Source organism: Anguilla rostrata, chromosome 14, assembly GCF_018555375.3.
Source record: "Anguilla rostrata isolate EN2019 chromosome 14, ASM1855537v3, whole genome shotgun sequence".
NCBI lineage: Eukaryota > Metazoa > Chordata > Actinopteri > Anguilliformes > Anguillidae > Anguilla > Anguilla rostrata.
Window position 1 is genome coordinate 31,967,364 of NC_057946.1, and position 18,177 is coordinate 31,985,540.

Genomic DNA, 18,177 nt, shown 5'->3' on the forward strand with positions numbered 1-18,177 from the left:
GCGGTACTGTAGAGTTCCTGTTCAGTAGAATTACTGTACTGTACCAAAATAAATGGACGTTCTCTTAGCTGGCCACGGGAGGGCGACAACTGAATGATTCATTCAGCCAGTACGGCGTAGTTTAAAAATAAATTGGCACAGGCAATGGTATTAAACACAGCTGGCCATTTACGCGGCTTGAAGCCAACTAAAGCAATAGGCTATTGGAAACCATATCCTTAGAATATAGTGTGAAATAACTTCGAAATGCAAATCTGATTTGCGGTTCAATATCGACACCCGTCACGGTGTTTTGTTGATGGGCTCACACGATATTAAGTGTAGAATTACCCCGTCATGGCATGGGGTACAATCTCTAAGATGCAGATGCACATAAGAATGGACATAAATTTGCCGTTAAACCGGCAAAAGATTAAAGTCGTGTTTAGAGGGTGATAAATTATAATAACAATCATCATCAGTGTGTCCACTGTCCATTTCTGGTGCATTCTATGCATTTGGTTGATGCAGGGGTTTCCTTCCCCGGGTAACAAGGGCTTCTCATTCTTTGGGTGCTGATTCTGACTGAGCCCGGTGAGAGAGCGCGCAGTAGTAGCTCGGAGCGGCGATGCTGCGCGATACAGAGGCGTTATCAGCTTAAGAATACTGGAGCATCCCTCGCGGCAACTGTTAACTGGCTCGTGAGAGTGCCTGCATGCGCAAAACACGTTCCCGTTGGTAACTCCCGACTGTGCAGAATTAGGCGGCATCATTCGCTCATATCTTCATTAGAGAACCGGCTGACTCCCAGGTAAGTGGGTTTATAGCAATGCTTTTCCCCAATGCAATTTGTTTGCCGCAGCTCAATAATTTGTCTCCGTGGAGAGGGTGTTGGCTTTACCCAGTTGAACGGTTTGAGCAAAAGGGCTTGCAAAAAAGAACAATGGTAGATATAGTGGACCAGCACAGCTGGTGGTCTATGCCTATTTGATCAGCTCTGTCTATTTCTATTATTGTACATGCCGTGGGTGAAGTGGATTTTATTTTAATCTGAAAATGTCATTTAGTCTGAATTGTCCAGGAATGTTGTTGATTGGATATTGGGGGGCACCATCCCCCTTACTATGCACAGTTCTCTGAATGGAATTTTTTCTACGGTTACATATTTACACACGTTTACTAACACACACGCTCACAGGTGCATGCGTAGGAACACATTAAGTGAATATTATTTGACTGAATACAAAATAACGAAGTACCTTGCAAAAGCCGTGAAATGGTGATTTCCTCTGAACGCCTTATTTTTTGAAAATCTGTGGACATCGGTGGTGTGAGTGCTGCTACCCCCTTTTGCTGAGCTGAAAGAAAGAAGTATTTGGAAGTGTCAAACAGCTTTTATTAATATTTTTGCGTGTGTGTTGGGGATTGGGCGGTTCTGCCGTTCATTTCTTAACGTGCCAGTTCATTGACTGACGGGTGACTAACGACCGTTCTGGTCAATCCAGTTTTGGCATCACTGCTTCCTTGTGTTCTATCAGATACTCCACTGTCTATTTTTAGGTGAGAGGCAGGTAGAGCTTGTGGCATTCTTGGTGGGGGGCGGGGGGTTGGGGGCATACCCTGGGCTTTGGTGGTCTTCAAAGCTCCTGAAGGACTGAGGGACACCTGAGGGGTAGGTGGCTCCCCTCTATCCGTGTGGCCAAAAACTCTGGGCCATTTCAGGGGGGTGTGGGGGGAGGGGGTATGGGAGTGGTCCCCCCCCCTTAAGGTTTGCGGAGTGCTACCAGTGGGCCTCTTCAGCACTGGAAGCCTGAACGCCTGCAGCCCTTTCAGCCACCTCTCGATGAACACTCAGACTGGCTGCTGATTGGTCAGCACCATTTACCTCAGATCCACAGCTGCCTGGATGTTACAGCCGCAGAGTGAGTGAGTGAGTAAAGGAGGAAAGAGTGCTGAGAGAGCGAGAGAGAGTGCAGAGAGTAAGAGAGAGAGAGAAAGGGTGGGATGGCAAAGAGAGCACGGGTGGTTTGAATGAGAAGGATGTAATGAGTCAAAGAGGGAAAGACAAAAAGAGCATAGAAATTGGTATAGACAGCAGATACTACATGCCTCTCTGTTTGTGTGTCTGTGTGCGTACACAAGCTCGCATGTGTGTATGTTTGCATGCGTGTGCATGCGTGTGTGCGCGCATGCATGCATCCATGTGTGTGTTGCAGAGTCAGATAAAGTGGCAGGGAAGTTATAAGAAACCTCTATACCAGGGTAAGGAGTTTGAAAGGGAGGGAAAGTGTGTTATGTGCATGTGTGTGGGTGTGTGCGCACATGTGTATGTGTGTGCGTGTGTGTGTGCATGTATTTGTGTGTGTGTGCGTGCGTGTGTGTGTGTATTTGAGTGTGTGTTCATGCGTGTGTGTGCACGCATGCATGCATCCATATGCATGTGTGTGTGCGTGTGTGTGTGTGTGTGCATGCGCACGCACACACGTGAGAGGGAGCTCCATAAGCAAGCTGTGCACTAGAGCATCTGTGCATAATTTAAAGGGTTAGCGGTTTTACAGGCAGATGGACCCTTTTTCCGGCGCTATATGGAACTGTGAGGAAAACCTGCGCCTTCTTAAGCGACTGCATCTATTTTAGACCTCGCTGCGCTGCACTTCTGATCCTCCGCCCTGGGCCTGCAAAATAATTCATTTAAGCCAGCGGGTCTAAAACAGTTTTGGCCAAAGTTCAATTTTACATGACTATTTCAGTTTTCTCTCTCTCCAACAGTGATGTAATATCCCCCCCCCTCCCCTTTTTAAAATTTGTGCGAACATGAGTTGACTCCTCTGAGCTCTCATAGGGGTCGCACTGAGGTGGTGAACGTGCGATTGCACAAGCACATGATGTGGTCGGGGTGAGGAGGGGGCTGGGTTGATTTATGGACTGCCACATGAGTGACCAGGTATCAGACCGTCTTGGGTTCTTCCAGCGGTGACCCCCCGCCCCCCCCCCCTGCTGCCTGTCCTTCCGGGATAGAATGTAATGTATAGCTTATATAGTATGATGTAATGCTTGGTTAAACTAATATAACATGTATGGTGTTATTTCAGTAAGGAGCTCTCCTACATTATGACATTTTTAACGCTGGATGTGCCAGGTCAGTCTTTGTGCTCAGAGAGGGGGGGTGGGGTAGGGGAGGGGGGTGCTGGTGGGGGCTCACCTGAAGTCAGGTACGATGCTCTTGTATTCTGCCAATTTTTGGATCTCTCTGCCTAAGATCAGAACAGCAGGAACGGGGGTGGGTTTTTAAAAACCCAACTGAAGAAGATTTCTTTTATTTGTGCTTTTGTGTGAGCTGTACGCACGTGACTGACAGGACTGCGCCTTGCTCGTGTTTTGCCGGTTGGAATTTAACTGTTCGGCACCCTGGGCGACCCCTGGTATGAACAGCGACACTGAGAAATAAAATTGACTGAAATCGATCGTTGATTGAAATTGAGAGCTTTTCGGCTGGAACGAAGCCCGGCCTTTGCCGCTTCTAGAAGGTTTGCGAGCTCCCCATTGCTGTGAAGCCTTTTTCCATGAAGGCGTGAAGCCTCCCCCCCCCCCCCAGTTATGGAATGCCCAAGGCCGTCACAGGCAAACGTGCATGTTATCCTCCAGAGTGTGTTGCGCTAATGAAAATGAAATTTACTGCATATATATTGAGATAAAATATATTGCAAGATGGGAAAATATATTGCAACACGTCGCTGTTAATGGGCAAGTAGGCAAGTAGCCATTTTCAGTTTGTGAGAGATGTGAGCTTGACGGCTGTAACTTAGCTCCTGTGTCTCAGCGCTGTAGCTTAGCCGCTGTGTCTGTGTCAGTGCTGTAGCTTAGCCTCTGTGTCTCTGTGCTGTATCTTAGCCTCTGTGTCAGTACTGTAGCTTAGCCCTGTGTCTGTGTAGTTAGCTGTTAGCTGTAGCTAGCCCCTGTCTCATGTGCTGTAGCTTAGCCCCTGTGTTCAGGCTGTAACTTAGCTCCTTCTCAGCACTGGTTCCTCTGTGACACTGTGGCTTAGCCTCTGTTCAGGCTGTAGCTTAGCCCTGTGCAGTGCTGTAGCTTAGCCCATGTGTCTCAGCGTGTAGCTTAGCCCCTAGTCTCAGCGCTGTACTACTCCTCTACTAGCTGTTCCTCCTTTGCACTGTAGCTTAGCCTCTGTGTCAGTGCTGTAGCTTAGCCTCTGTGACAGTGCTGTAGCTTAGCCCATGTGTCTCAGCGCTGTAGCTTAGCCCCTGTGTCTCAGCGCTGTAACTTAGCTCCCATATCTCAGCACTGTTCCTCCTTTGCACTGTAGCTTAGCCGATGCTAAGGCGTAACTTACTCAAAGGTGCTGCGATGCGCAGCAGTGGTAGTGCTGCCCGTGTCACTCTGCTCATCCTGTATAGCAGCGCCGTGTGAGCGTTCTGTGCTTTTCTGTTCTCCCCCTGCCGAACGCGGCCAGGAGGCTGAAGTGTGGTGATGACTGTCAGCGGCGGCTCTCAGCAACTGGTCTCGGTTGAAGACCCTCGGTGACGATTCGCGGCGATGGCTCTGGGCTCAGTTGGAAGGTTGACGTGATTGGAACAGACCCGTCCCGTCACAGACTGTCTTGAAAGGGCTGATGACTCATGACAGCTCTTAAATGGCGGCCTCGGCTTGTAGGGGCGGGGTGAGGCGCAAACTGGTGAAAGCCCCCACCCCCGCCCGTCCATGCCCCCCCTCCAACACCCCCCCCCCAACGCCCCCAACCCCCGGGGCCCCTTTTGTTGTAGTCTTAGAATAGCAAATACAACACTGAGTGATGAAACAAGACGGGGGGGGGGGGGGGGTGGGGGAGGCACTTCAGATGCCGTTAGGCTTCTCGCGTGAGACTCTTCACGTTGTTGCCGTGCGCGGAACCGTAAGGAGGGGCTGTTTGTGAACACAAACCGGTTGGTAGCACCGTGTCTGTGGACTGCATTTGTTAACACAGCCCTGAAGGTGTGTGTGTGTGTGTGTGTGTGGGGGGGGGGGCAGTCAAGCGAGCGGTTCAGGGCCACGAGGACACTCAGCAGGTCACTGGTCCAAGCCAGGAGATTTAGTGCCACTTTCACTCGATGGTAGCATGCTGTCCGTTTGCACTGGCGGGGGGTTGCCCTGCCCTGGCCACGCCCTCAGCCCCACCCCCGCCTCCCATCCCCAGTGACAGCAGCAGCAGCAGCAGCAGCAGCAGATGGATGGCAGCAGATCTGGGATGGGGGGAAGGGAGGGGGGGTAATAAAACACTTTCACTGTGGCTGTGGTGACAATGCCTCTCCTACGGCCTGACTAACACAACATGCCCAATCACGTATGTGGTGCGCGCGTGCGAGCGCGCATGTGTGTCTGTGTGTGCGTGTGTGTGTGTGTGTGCATGTGTGTGTGTGTGGCGTGCATGTGTGTGGTGTGTGTCTGTGTCTGGGGTGTGTGTGTGTGGTGTGTTGTGTGGTGTGCAGTGTTGTCTGTGTGTGTGTGTGTGTGTGTGTGGATGTGTGTCATGTTGGGAGTGATGTGTTGGTGTTAATGTCAGGGTTTGTGTGACTGTGTGCATGTGTGTGTGTGTGTGCACTGTGAGTGTCTGTAGGGTCTCAGTGAGCATCCACAGAGCAAAAGGCTGCGCTCCTGTTGCCCTGGAGACGCACTGCCCATGGATGGGCAAAACTGCAGTTCAACCTGTCCCATCACAAAAAATTACTCCCTGTTCCGTCACAAAAAATTACTCCCAAAAAATACAGAGGCGAATCCAAATAATGATGACCCAGATGCAGGGAGCTCACTGAGGCCTGGACTGTACAAACCAGAGGAATGCAGCCTGTGTTCATGTGAAATTCCGACATGCAAATCCACATTTCAAACGCACGTACGTGTCTGTGGGGAGGGCGGGTTGGCTGTGCGCTGCCGATGCTTTCAGGCTTTAGGTAGGATGGGGGGGGGGGGGGTTGCAAATCGGGCTCCTCTGGCCCCGGGACGGCTCCCTGGGGCGCGGGACGGCTCCTCGTTTCTGACGCCTCCGGAACGTGGAAGCGCCCCCGCGGCGGGTCGCACGGCGGGCACCGCGCCAGCGCGGCGTTCTTAACGAAAGGAGCGCGGCTCTGGTCCCGACAGATGGCCCTGCAGATGGTCCGCCGTTAATTTCGTACTTATGAAGCAGGGGCGGTGTGCGTGGGGCCGGATCATGTGACCCAACAAGCCCCGCCTCCGCACCGGGACACGCTCCTCATTAATGGAAAGAAATGCGTTCCAGTTCCGGATCAGATATGACATCTGGAGTGCAAGTAATATACTCCAACTGCGAATGAACTAGACACATTGAGGTCAGTTCTTTTGGCTTTTAGATTAAAACGTAGACGTTTAACATTTTTGGAATGGGCCTGATAACCGGCGTATTTTATATACAGTATACGGTATATGGTGTGTGTGTGTGTGTGTGTGTCGGTTAAATGCAAACGTGTGTGGGACAGTGACACAATTTTTGTTTTGGCTCTGTTCTCCAACACATCTGAAAACAGTGAAATGATGAGTGGGTTAAAGTGCAGACTGTGAGTCTTAATTTGTGGGTATTTACATGGCTGGTGATCTGTATAGTTATAGCTCTTTTTATGCATAATCCCCCCCACTGCTTTACTGTTAGCTTCCGTCATATTCATTAAGCTTCAGTCAGATTAATTTAGCTTTCGTCAGATTTCGTTAGCCATCTAAATCAATGCCTCCAACAAAGTCTGATTTAATGCCCCAAACATCCAAATGGTATTAAAAGCCCCTTTTGGGATCTATAATTTTGCCTCAAAATTTTCCTCAAATTTTATGTAGAGATTGAAACATATCAATAAGATTTCTTCTGATGTTTCAGCCTATGAAATCTGCATGACAATGAAGGAAAGCCATTTCTCAAAAAGCATCTCAGTTTCACACTGGACTAATTCGAAACGACAATTTGAGAATTTGCAAATTTTGTCTTAAATCTTTGTCAGCTTTTATCATGAAAACTGCCAAATTACCATGATGGAGGTCTACACTGTGTTTTCTCAGGGGAGCAGGAGTTCACACGAAGGTTTTATAGTGTCCTGTCCTGTCGCATAAACATTCATTTTGCATGTACGCCCCTTGGCTTTCATCGGTTGTGTTCAAAAGACCACTGTGAGTATTTTCACAATCATAGGACTGTGATAACATCCTCTTCTCCTGGCTAAGCTCATGTGACATTTCCGTTGGCTGGTTTTAACGCCTGTATATTTTTTGTGACAAGCAAACAGGTGCCTGTAGCTATGCAGAGCTCCCAGGCTATATGACGAAAAGGCTTGTTCTAGGCATGCAGCCAGCTTCTCCATGTTGCATTAACATAGGTCCCCTTTTTGGTGTTGTACTCCTGTGCATATCTTTCACAGGGCTATATGAATAAAAACACTTTAGTACTATAATTCGGTAATGAAAATGGGTCTTTGGTGTAGACACATCACCTCAATGCCACACCCCCACATGGTCTACATCCATATATTCAGAGTTACATGTATATATTAAGGCTTTTTGTCTACATATTCAGTTACATTAACATATTCATGGTTTTTATTTATACTGTATATTCAGGATTTCAGTAATTATATCCTGCATGCCCTCCCCTATATATATATACATATGTGTGAGAGAGAAAGAGAGAGAGGGCACACAGTACAAGGTCTATAAATGTGACAGAACTCGGAAAATGTAAATAATTAAGAAATACTGAGTGAAGTTACCAGTTACCACCCCCCCCCCCCGATCCCATCGGTGCTGCTGGTGTAGTGCTTTCCATTCCTCTCCAACCCTTTTAGTGCCTGCACCCCCCCCCCCCACCACTCTCCAGAAGCCTGGAAAAACAACCTTCTCCAAAAACTCACCCCCCCCCCCTCCCGCCTCGCCCCTCGCCCCTCGCCCCCGCCTACCCAGCCGGATTACGCAGGCATCTCTGCCTGCGCTGAGTCAGGTGCGCCTGCAGCCCACGTCCATTACACCCTCAGGCGCTGACTCCTTTATTCATGCCTCTCTCTCTCTCTGTCAGATTCAAATTCAAATGCTTTTTATGGCATGACATAAAATGTAAAAATACATATTGGCAAAGCGTTGTGATAACTGAAATCAACGTAAGAATATATAAAAAACAACAATAACAGCATAAATGAAAGTAACATTCCCTTTATTAACTATTAAATTAACTATTAAATGTTATTACTCTACTATACTATTACTATATTATGCTATTCTCTATTAATTACATTTTCTTATGCTCTCAATAAAACTATTATTCTTTTTTGTTTTACATCTCTCTCTCTCTCTCTCTCTCTCTCTCTCTTTTTCTCTCCACCTCCACCACATCCCCCAGCATCCTCTGTGAAGCATCCTCAGCCAGGCTGTTATTTCTCAGTGTGCAGCTTTAGCCCCTGTAGACCACAAACACTGATCTCTACCCTCTATGCACCCTCCCCCCACCACCCCCACCCACCCACCACGACCCCACCACTGTCATCCCCCCGCCATTAACATTCTGCCCAGTCCACACCGCGCGTCCGCGTAAACGCCCAGGCTTTGAAGGGCCTGTTGCCGGGACACAGCGCATCTGTGAGAAACCAGCCTGAAGAATAAAATCCCCTCCCCTTGTGCTGCCTTGGGTTTTTTTTTTTTTTTTTTCGTTTCTTTTTTCTTTTTCTTTCTTTTTTTTCTTTCTAGAAAGAGTCATCAAACTGGCAGCCGGGGGATGAAGTGGTCGATGCTGCTTTTTTTTTTTTTTTCCCTCCTGGTAAGCCGCCACTAAGCTGCTTCTCCCACTCCCCACTTAATGGAAAGGAGGTGGGCGGCGGCTGGGATGGAGGGGGTCTGAACTCCTCTGCTCCAATGACACGCAGGGTGGGGGCGTGGCCTCTGGACTGCGCTGTGGGCTGCTTGTCTTTTGGGGAGGTGGGGGCGGGGGGGGCGCAGGGGTTCTGAGCTCCCTGGAGGGGCCCCCATCAAGTTCTGAACGCAGCTGAATTGAAGCGCTGCCGTTTCCCGCTGCTTAAGCTCACTGCTCCAGAGTCAAGATGGCCGTTTGCTTACCGCCATCTTGAGATGGAATACTGCAATATATTCAAATAAAATGTGGTATGAAGCTTAGGAAATATATGTATATGCAGGACTTCACAGTGCATTGGCAAGTATGCATATGATTAGAACTTTTAAAATACTGCTGTATATCTGATGAACCGGTGGCAGCCATACATGCCCTAACTATCATAGATCGGATAGCTGTGCAGGAGTTGACCTTGCCTGCGTGAGTCGGCACTAGAGGGGGAGGGCACTGCTGGTATGACAGATGGGGGTCCCGTCCCCTCCCAACTTGAGCTGGTGGGGGTGGTGGTGGTGGGGGGGGGGGGCAGTGGTGTCTCAGCACAGAGCAGGTAGGCCTGCTTCATTTGCATGCTAATGATGATGGTTTGTATGCGGGGGAAGTGGATCACCTGGACAGTGGAGCACTGAAGGGCTCACTGGGCAATGTGACATTCACAGATTGTGGCTGCAGTGCAGAGGGGTTTCAGCCTTGTGAATTAAAGGAGAGAGGCGAGAGGCATGTGGGACAGTGGAGCTGCAGCAGAGTATAGTGGGCGGCAGTGCAGTATAATGGGTAAGGAACTGGTCTTGTAACCGAAATGTCACAGAATCGATTCCCGGGGAGGACATTGCCATTGTACCCTTGAGCAAGGTACTTGACCTGCATTGCTTAAGTATATATCCAGCTGTATAATTGGATGAAATGTAAATGCTATGTAAAATGTTGTGTAAGTCGCTCTGGATAAGAGAGTCTGCTAAATGCCTGTAATGTAATGTACAGGGTGGAGGTGCTGTAAACTAGAGGAGCTGCAGCAGGATACAGGGTGGAGGTGCTGTACACTAGTGGAGGTGCTGTACACTAGAGGAGCTGCAGCAGGGTACAGGGTGGAGGTGCTGTACACTAGAGGAGCTGCAGCAGGATACAGGGTGGAGGTGCTGTACACTAGTGGAGCTGCAGCAGGATACAGGGTGGAGGTGCTGTACACTAGTGGAGGTGCTGTACACTAGAGGAGCTGCAGCAGGGTACAGGGTGGAGGTGCTGTACACTAGAGGAGCTGCAGCAGGGTACAGGGTGGAGGTGCTGTACACTAGAGGAGCTGCAGCAGGGTACAGGGTGGAGGTGCTGTGCACTAGAGGAGCTGCAGCAGGGTACAGGGTGGAGGTGCTGTACACTAGAGGAGCTGCAGCAGGGTACAGGGTGGAGGTGCTGTACACTAGAGGAGCTGCAGCAGGGTACAGGGTGGAGGTGCTGTACACTAGAGGAGCTGCAGCAGGGTACAGGGTGGAGGTGCTGTACACTAGAGGAGCTGCAGCAGGGTACAGGGTGGAGGTGCTGTACACTAGAGGAGCTGCAGCAGGGTACAGGGTGGAGGTGCTGTGCACTAGAGGAGCTGCAGCAGGGTACAGGGTGGAGGTGCTGTACACTAGAGAAGCTGCAGCAGGGTACAGGGTGGAGGTGCTGTACACTAGAGAAGCTGCAGCAGGGTACAGGGTGGAGGTGCTGTACACTAGAGAAGCTGCAGCAGGGTACAGGGTGGAGGTGCTTTACACTAGAGGAGCTGCAGCAGGGTACAGGGTGGAGGTGCTGTACACTAGAGGAGCTGCAGCAGGGTACAGGGTGGAGGTGCTGTACACTAGAGGAGCTGCAGCAGGGTACCGGGTGGAGGTGCTGTACACTAGAGGAGCTGCAGCAGGGTACAGGGTGGAGGTGCTTTATTTTTTTCTCCTTGTGTGCTTTATTACTCCTCTGAGCCACCTCTGAAGCAACTTCAGTTTCATCGTTTTGACAGCAGTTTATAAATATTTTTGTCTGGGGGACATTTTTGTTTGTTTTATTTTATAATGATCCCTCTGCACCCTTCACCCGCACTTGCACCCACACCTCCCCCCCCCCACCCCAGCAGCGCCCCCATGCTGGGTGCCGGGTGAAGGCCCTGGAGCTGTGATACCAGCCCACGCGACCCAGCCCCCCCGCGGAGGCTCAACGTCTGCCTCCAGTGCCGGAGCCCCGTCTGGCTGCCGCTCGCCAAAGACCAGCTGGCACCATCGTGGCCCTGGGCATGCAGCCCAGTATGGCAGTGTCCCACCCACCCCCACCCCCTCCTCCCCCCCCATAGAACTACCATTACTCTACTCAAAAACAAACAAAAAAATATTCAAGAAAAATGGTCTCTGACAGGCTTTAATCTATGAGCTTTCAGATATTGGCCATGATTAAAAACCCGAATGCACAAAAGGAGCAGGTGCCCAGGGTGGACGTTCTACACTTTTTTAATGGTGGGGTCCCACTTCGCCCTGCCGAATACAGACCCACAGCCTCCTCTGAGATCTGAAATGTAACCTCATAGCCTTCTTAAGGATCAGCGGCCCTCGTTATGGCAGACGCTGATTGAAGCGCTTCAGCAGGCCTTTTGGTTTATGTTCACCGGGAATGCAGCGAGCGCGTTTAGCCTACCCAGAATCCCACGCTGTTCTTCACGGGCAAAGTGAGGTGCATTCCCAGCCATCCTGCGGTGACCTTGACCTTCATTAATGACTCCGCCCCCAGCTGCCGGGCATGTAAATTTGATTGGTTCTGCTGGGGGGGGGGGGGGGGTCGGTAACAGGACATGACCGTAGTGGCTCCGCCTCATCTGTGTTATTGACTGAATTGAATTAGTCAAAGTGAACGAGCTGCTCGTGGTGACAGCAGACCATAGATCAGATCAACAGGAGTCAGTCTCCCCCTAACCCCCCGCCCCCTCTGCCCCTGCCCCCACCCCTACCCCCGCCCCCTCCCCCGCATATAGAACACGATCTTTGGCCCTCCTGGTTTGTTCACTGGCCCCATGGGCTTTGGTGTCAGTACATGACAGTTTGTCATAAATATCAATGGAGGTCACTGTACCTACACCCTTGAACAAGGCCCTTTCATTCTCTCCCTTGGGGGGGGGGGGGTGGTAATATATGTCTGCATGGTGGGAATCTGCCATATAAAAGTCACAGTGCAATGACAGAAAGGGCGGTGCGAGCGTCAGCGCTTATCAGCAGCGCGGCAGTTAGAGTCTGGATACCGTGTTTTTAGGCGTGCGTCGGATTTCCGCGAGGGCTCGCCGGCGACTCTCCCGCGGAGAGAAACGCCGCATAAATGAGTTTCAGAGCCCTGGCAAGTCGGAATTTGTCAGCATGCGGAATGCATAATTATTCAAATTAATTGCCGCGTCTCTTTTTGATCTGAGAATCTCATTAGCCCATTTGGGGAACTTCACGCTTTAGAGTGTTGCAGTCATTTTGTTTATAACTAAATCAAAGGCCTTTTCATGTTGAATTAGCTCTTTTTTATTTATTTTAATTTAATTTATATTATTTTTTTGGAGACAATGGATAAAAGAAGCACCTTGAAGCAGTGTGCTTGTTATACTGGTTTTAATAAACCTGGATAATAACACAGACTGGCGTCAAAGGATTTTGTTTGCTGTCTGTGAATACATTTCTTGGTTCAGCTATTGGTTATGAACTCGCAATCTTATTTTCCCAGAACAGTTACAAAGTACCGAGAAATTCAAACCTCAAAAAGTGAAAATACAATTTTAAAAAATCTCGAATGCAGTAATACACTAAGTGTGTGTGTGTGCACGTGTGTGGGCACACAGCATCCTAGGCTAGGAACTCATGTTTTATGCATGATCTTTACTGAGGGAAAAAAGGGGTTTCGGTTTGTGTTGCATGGTCATTCCTGATGCTGTGCATTTACTTTCGCTTCTGGTCTCATCTCTATTGGTTTCCAGTCAACGAGGTGGAGGAGTCCCAGTGGCTGGCCCTGCACCAAGTCTGTCAGTGTCTGGTAAAATGATCTGCATCGTTAAAGCCTCGATATGGTGATTCCTCCTCTCTCTCTGTCTCTCTCTCTCAAGTGTCCACAAGGAGCAGGAAGTGTGATGTGCGGGTCAGCCATGTGATGCTGATGCGCTCTGCACAGGCTATTTAGACGAATGAAATTAAAGGAATATAAAATGCAGATAAAAATAAAAGAAACGGGTGGGAGTGTGCTTCTGATGGATGGGTACAGTATCAGCTCTTGTAGTACATCTGTGATCCACTCGTTTTCCTTCCCCGACCACCTCTCCCAGAGGATAAAAAAACCCAGGAAATTCACTGTAATATGGAGCAGTATCGGTTAATCCTGTATTTTAAACAATTAATGGCGGCTGCGACCATTAAGAACGTGGCTGGAAACACCACCGGCTTCCTTTTTTCTCACTTTGAGCCGACACCTCAAGCTTCCCCCGGCTGTTTTGGCGTAACCGCCAGCAGCCTCTGCGTGCGTCACGGCGCTCTTTGGCATCTCAGACGTGGGCAAGAAAATGGAATCGGGCTGCCGTTCAAAAACCGCAAGGGAACGAGCAACGGGCCCCCCACGCCTCGGGCTACAGCGACCGCTCCGTGACCACAGCAGCGGCGGCGTAACCATAGCGACGATGCCGCAATCAGCGAGGCCAGCATCGTTTCTGTCTCTGTTTCTGAGCGAGAGCCGTGTCCCCCAGCCTTGGCTCTGTTTCTGTTTCTGAGAGAGAGCCGTGTCTCCCAGCCTTGGCTCTGTTTCTGTCTCTGAGAGAGAGCCGTGTCTCCCAGCCTTGGCTCTGTTTCTGAGAGAGAGCTGTGTCTCCCAGCCTCTGCTCTGTTTCTGAGAGAGAGCTGTGTCTCCCAGCCTCTGCTCTGTTTCTGAGAGAGAGCTGTGTCTCCCAGCTTCTGCTCTGTTTCTGTTTCTGAGAGAGAGCCGTGTCTCCCAGCTTCTGCTCTGTTTCTGAGAGAGAGCCGTGTCTCCCAGCTATGGCTCTGTTTCTGAGAGAAAGCCGTGTCTCTGCTCACAGATGGTTGGTGGCTGATATGAGCCAGAGGACTCTTCTCTGGAGGAAGCAAGAGGAAGCTTTGCCTTTTCACTTCTCTCGCATTGGAGGGGGCGGGGGTGTTGTGGGGGGGGGGGGCGGGGAGATGGATTCTGCATGGCTACAGCTGCTCTGATTGCATGACACAACCGCCCCCCCCCCCCCCCCGCCGGGAATTTGGAGGTGACTGGACGGGGAAGGAAAACGAGTAGATCACAGACATACGACAAGAGCTGATACTGTACCCATCCATCAGAAGCACACTCCCACCCCCCTCCTCTCCAAATGGGGAGCGCTTTTTTATTTCCTTTTGCCTCCCCCATGACACAGCATGGGTGAGCAGGTACTCCGTGAGAGGGAGTGGGAGGGAGAGAGAGTGGTAGGGAAAGAATGGGAGAGAGAGAGAGAGAATGTGGGAGAGTAAGAGAGTGGGAGACTGAGAGAGTGGGAGAGAGAGAGAAGCTGGCACACCATTAGAGATGGAGAGTAAGAATATACCAAAAGAGAGAGGGAACCTGATACACCTTTAGAGAGGACACACAGACAAAGAGAGAGGTGCACTCAGCTGGTCCTGAGGCTCACTAACCCCTACTAACCGTCTGCAGCCTCAAGGACAGCACTGTCCAAAACTAAATTAATCAGAGACAACCAATTCATCACAAAACACAAACAAAATTATACCAGCCATTGGGAAAATCAAACAAAAAAATCTAAGCAATCTGGCATGCTCTCAGGCCTGAAAAAACAAGGATACACTGTGCTGTACTATCATCATTTTCTGTTAACTTGTTATATAAACAATATGCTTTGGCGATGTATGTTTAAAATGTGTCATAACGACAGAGTGAATTGAAATTGAGAGCGAGAGAATTGAAGACTGAAGGTCCTGAAGAAAGATACACCTCAGAGGCAATCAGGAGTGGGTTTCTGAACTGCTGCATCTCTCTCTTCCCTTCTCTCTCTTTCTCTCTCTCTTTTTACTCATTTCAAGGTGGTAGCATCAGAGACCCAGCCCTTTGGAGGACGTGCCTGGCTGTTAGCAGTCCGGTCTACAGATTATCCAGAGGTGTGGCCTTCCAGAGCCTCTGCCCCGCCCACTCTCTCCACTCTGCTCTGGCGTACCTGTCTCAGGTAATCTCACTCTGCTCTGGCGTACCTGTCTCAGGTAATCTCACTCTGCTCTGGCGTACCTGTCTCAGGTAATCTCACTCTGCTCTGGCGTACCTGTCTCAGGTAATCTCACTCTGCTCTGGCGTACCTGTCTCAGGTAATCTCACTCTGCTCTGGCGTACCTGTCTCAGGTAATCTCACTCTGCTCTGGCGTACCTGTCTCAGGTAATCTCACTCTGCTCTGGCGTACCTGTCTCAGGTAATCTCACTCTGCTCTGGCGTACCTGTCTCAGGTAATCTCACTCTGCTCTGGAGTACCTGTCTCAGGTAATCTCACACACTCTAGCATACCTGCTTCAGATGATCTCGCACTGCTCCCCTTCCCAGCCTTTGGAATCCCACTGTGTAATTTTCCCCTCCAGCCTCCGGTCTCAGGAGATGCTCAGAGGATGTCTCTGCATTCGTTTTGGCCTTTTTGCCCCCTTACTCTGGTTATCTGCCTAGCGATTAGTGGTTAGCGGTTCTTCCCAAGTTGCTTTGTCAGACTAAGGCATTGATTTTAAACAAGCCTCCTTTGCCTTGAAGAGGTCCAGACCATCATACCCAACACAACAGGAAGCAGTATGCGGGAGAAGCAGAAATTGGTTGTTGCACATCTTTTTCTGTTTGTGTTATTATTGTAATTAAATAGACAGCCTTTCCCAAAAATAAAGATACGTTAATTTGGTAAGTAAAGCGTTAGGTCATGAGGCGTTCCTCAATGTGAGGCTGCCGACGATGAAAACACAATATATTTAGCAGAAGAGGAGGAGGGTGAAAGTGAAGAAGTGTCTTGGAAAAAAAAGTGTCTTGCAAACTGCCGAATTAATTTAGAATTATACTCTTGTGGGGACAGCAGTTCATCTTGCAATCATCATACTTCATTCTTTTTTTCAGCGCGGTAGTGTCGGAGTCCCGTTATAGAGTGCATTGATACGCAGGCTCATCACGAATGGCAGTGGTGTTTTTGATTTTCTTATGACTGTTGTTTTGTATAATACATCGTGTGATTGATGTTGTCCCGAATGAGCCCGTGTTACGTTAGGGCCATCCGTTTCAAAGCTACTGTTAGGATCTACCATCTGTTGCATCATTACCGTTGGTGGAGAATGTGGGCACCGTTGTATCGTAGATACAGAACTCTCTTGGCTGATAACAATAAGTAACAAACCACCAGAGAGAACCAGATCGATAAAAAGAGACAAAAGATATGATTTAAATACAATTTTCCGTGCACAAAGTTTATTTTCCTTTCTTCCATTAGTTTTTTTCCCCGCAAAACCAGAATTACCTCAGTGTATGTAAAAGCTACAGCAGGCAAAAGATAGGGATCTCCAATAAACAAAGAGGCCTCTAAATCAGCGTTATGAGGGCATTAGTGGCAGGCACAGCGTGTGTTTTCAGGATATTATGACTATCGCACGCATTATCTTTTTGTTGCGGCCTTTTTTTAAGGTTACATTTGTTTACATGTTGTCCATTTAATAGAGCAGGATTTCATTTGAGGTTTGGAACCATATGCAAGGGAACGGTGGGGGCAGAGCCATGTTGTAGCTTTGCTGTTCATTCCAACTTAACCCTTACTGCGCCAAAGCCGTTGTCTCTACATTGATTTTTTTCTCACATTCTTGTGATTAAGCACGTAGCTGTTGACAGCTAGTTGGCCAATATCCCCCTTGCTATTTAAAAGGCTTTCATTGAACGGGGATTTTAAAAACTGATGTGGCAAAGCATTAACATCATAATCCACGCAAGTGTCGTTTTAATGTGCTACTGGAGACGCTAAAATGGCTGATGTGTGTTGGCAGGTGTCCGTGCTCCTTCCTGTTTTCGCAGGTCGCCCAGTACCGGCATAAGGCTTCTAGCCATCTAACTCTGTTCATTAAAACAGCCAGTAAGTCAGTCTGTCTGTCTGTCTCTTTCTGTCTGTCTGTGCCAATGCAGGTCCCTGTAGGGCAGCCATGACAGAAACGGTGACGGCCAGGCACGGCAAGTAAGAGCGGGGCTGTAGGGGATGGGGGGCGGACGGGTTGGTGGGGGTGGGGGGGGGATGGTGGAGGGGGAGGGGGCTGGGAGGAGGGGGGACGTGGGTGGGTGATGCATCCATGGCAAGTAAGAGTGGGGCTGTGGGGGATGGGGAGGGGCGAGGGGGGGGGGGGCAGAGGAGGTGGGGGGTGGTGGGGGGTGAGGGGGAGGGGCAGGGGAGGCAGGAGGATGGGAAGGCAGAGGGGGAGGGGGTGAGAGGTGGCAGGTGGATGATGAATCCAACCCTGCCCTAGGATAAAAAAAAAACAGCTGTAAAGAATAGTCAACCTTTGAATGACCTTGCCATGGTCAATCACTGAGCTCTTCTCTCTTTCTCTCTCTCTCTCTCTCTTTCCACCCATCCTCCTCTTCTGGTGACACAGTGATAAGGACCAGTAAGTAGCCGGAGGACAAGGGGGGCTTCATCTCTGTCTGTGTGTGTTTATGTGCTCGTCCCCAACACAATGATACATCCAACAAGAATGTCACAATATAGCATCTCAGTTCAGCTGCTGCCTGCCAAAGCCAGGGGTGAACACACACACTAACACACACAAACTCACACACACTAACACACACAAACTCACACACACTAACACACACAAACTCACACACTCCGTGTCGGTCGGCAGGAGCAGGTGGATGCAGGGGAGTGAGTGTGTGTGTATATTTATGTACGTGTACATTTGAGTGAGTGAGTGAGTGAGTGAGTGAGTGACTGACTGAGTGAGTGAATGACTGACTGACTGACTGACTGAGTGAGTGAGTGAGTGAGTGAGTGAGTGACTGAGTGACTGACTGACTGACTGAGTGAGTGAGTGAGTGAGTGACTGACTGAGTGAGTGAGGTGATGAGTGAGTGACTGACTGAGAGTGAGTGACTCTGAGTGAGTGCAGTGAGTGACTGAGTGACTGAGTGAGTGAGTGATGAGGACTGAGTGAGTGAGTGACTGACTGACTGACTGACTGAGTGAGTGAGTGAGTGAGTGAGTGAGTGAGTGACTGAGTGAGTGACTGACTGAGTGAGTGACTGAGTGAGTGAGTGAGTGACTGAGTGACTGAGTGAGTGAGTGAGTGAG

At 49.6% G+C, this 18,177-nt stretch overlaps 1 long non-coding RNA gene across 1 annotated transcript; it reads left to right on the forward strand.

Moving 5' to 3' along the window:
• The first annotated feature begins 539 nt into the window (after nt 1-539).
• Nucleotides 540-17,068, forward strand: LOC135240015 (uncharacterized). The gene is made up of 3 exons (XR_010325548.1): nt 540-790; nt 14,917-15,056; nt 17,019-17,068. It is a non-coding gene; the product is annotated as an uncharacterized LOC135240015 (long non-coding RNA).
• Nucleotides 17,069-18,177: the final 1,109 nt, after the last annotated feature.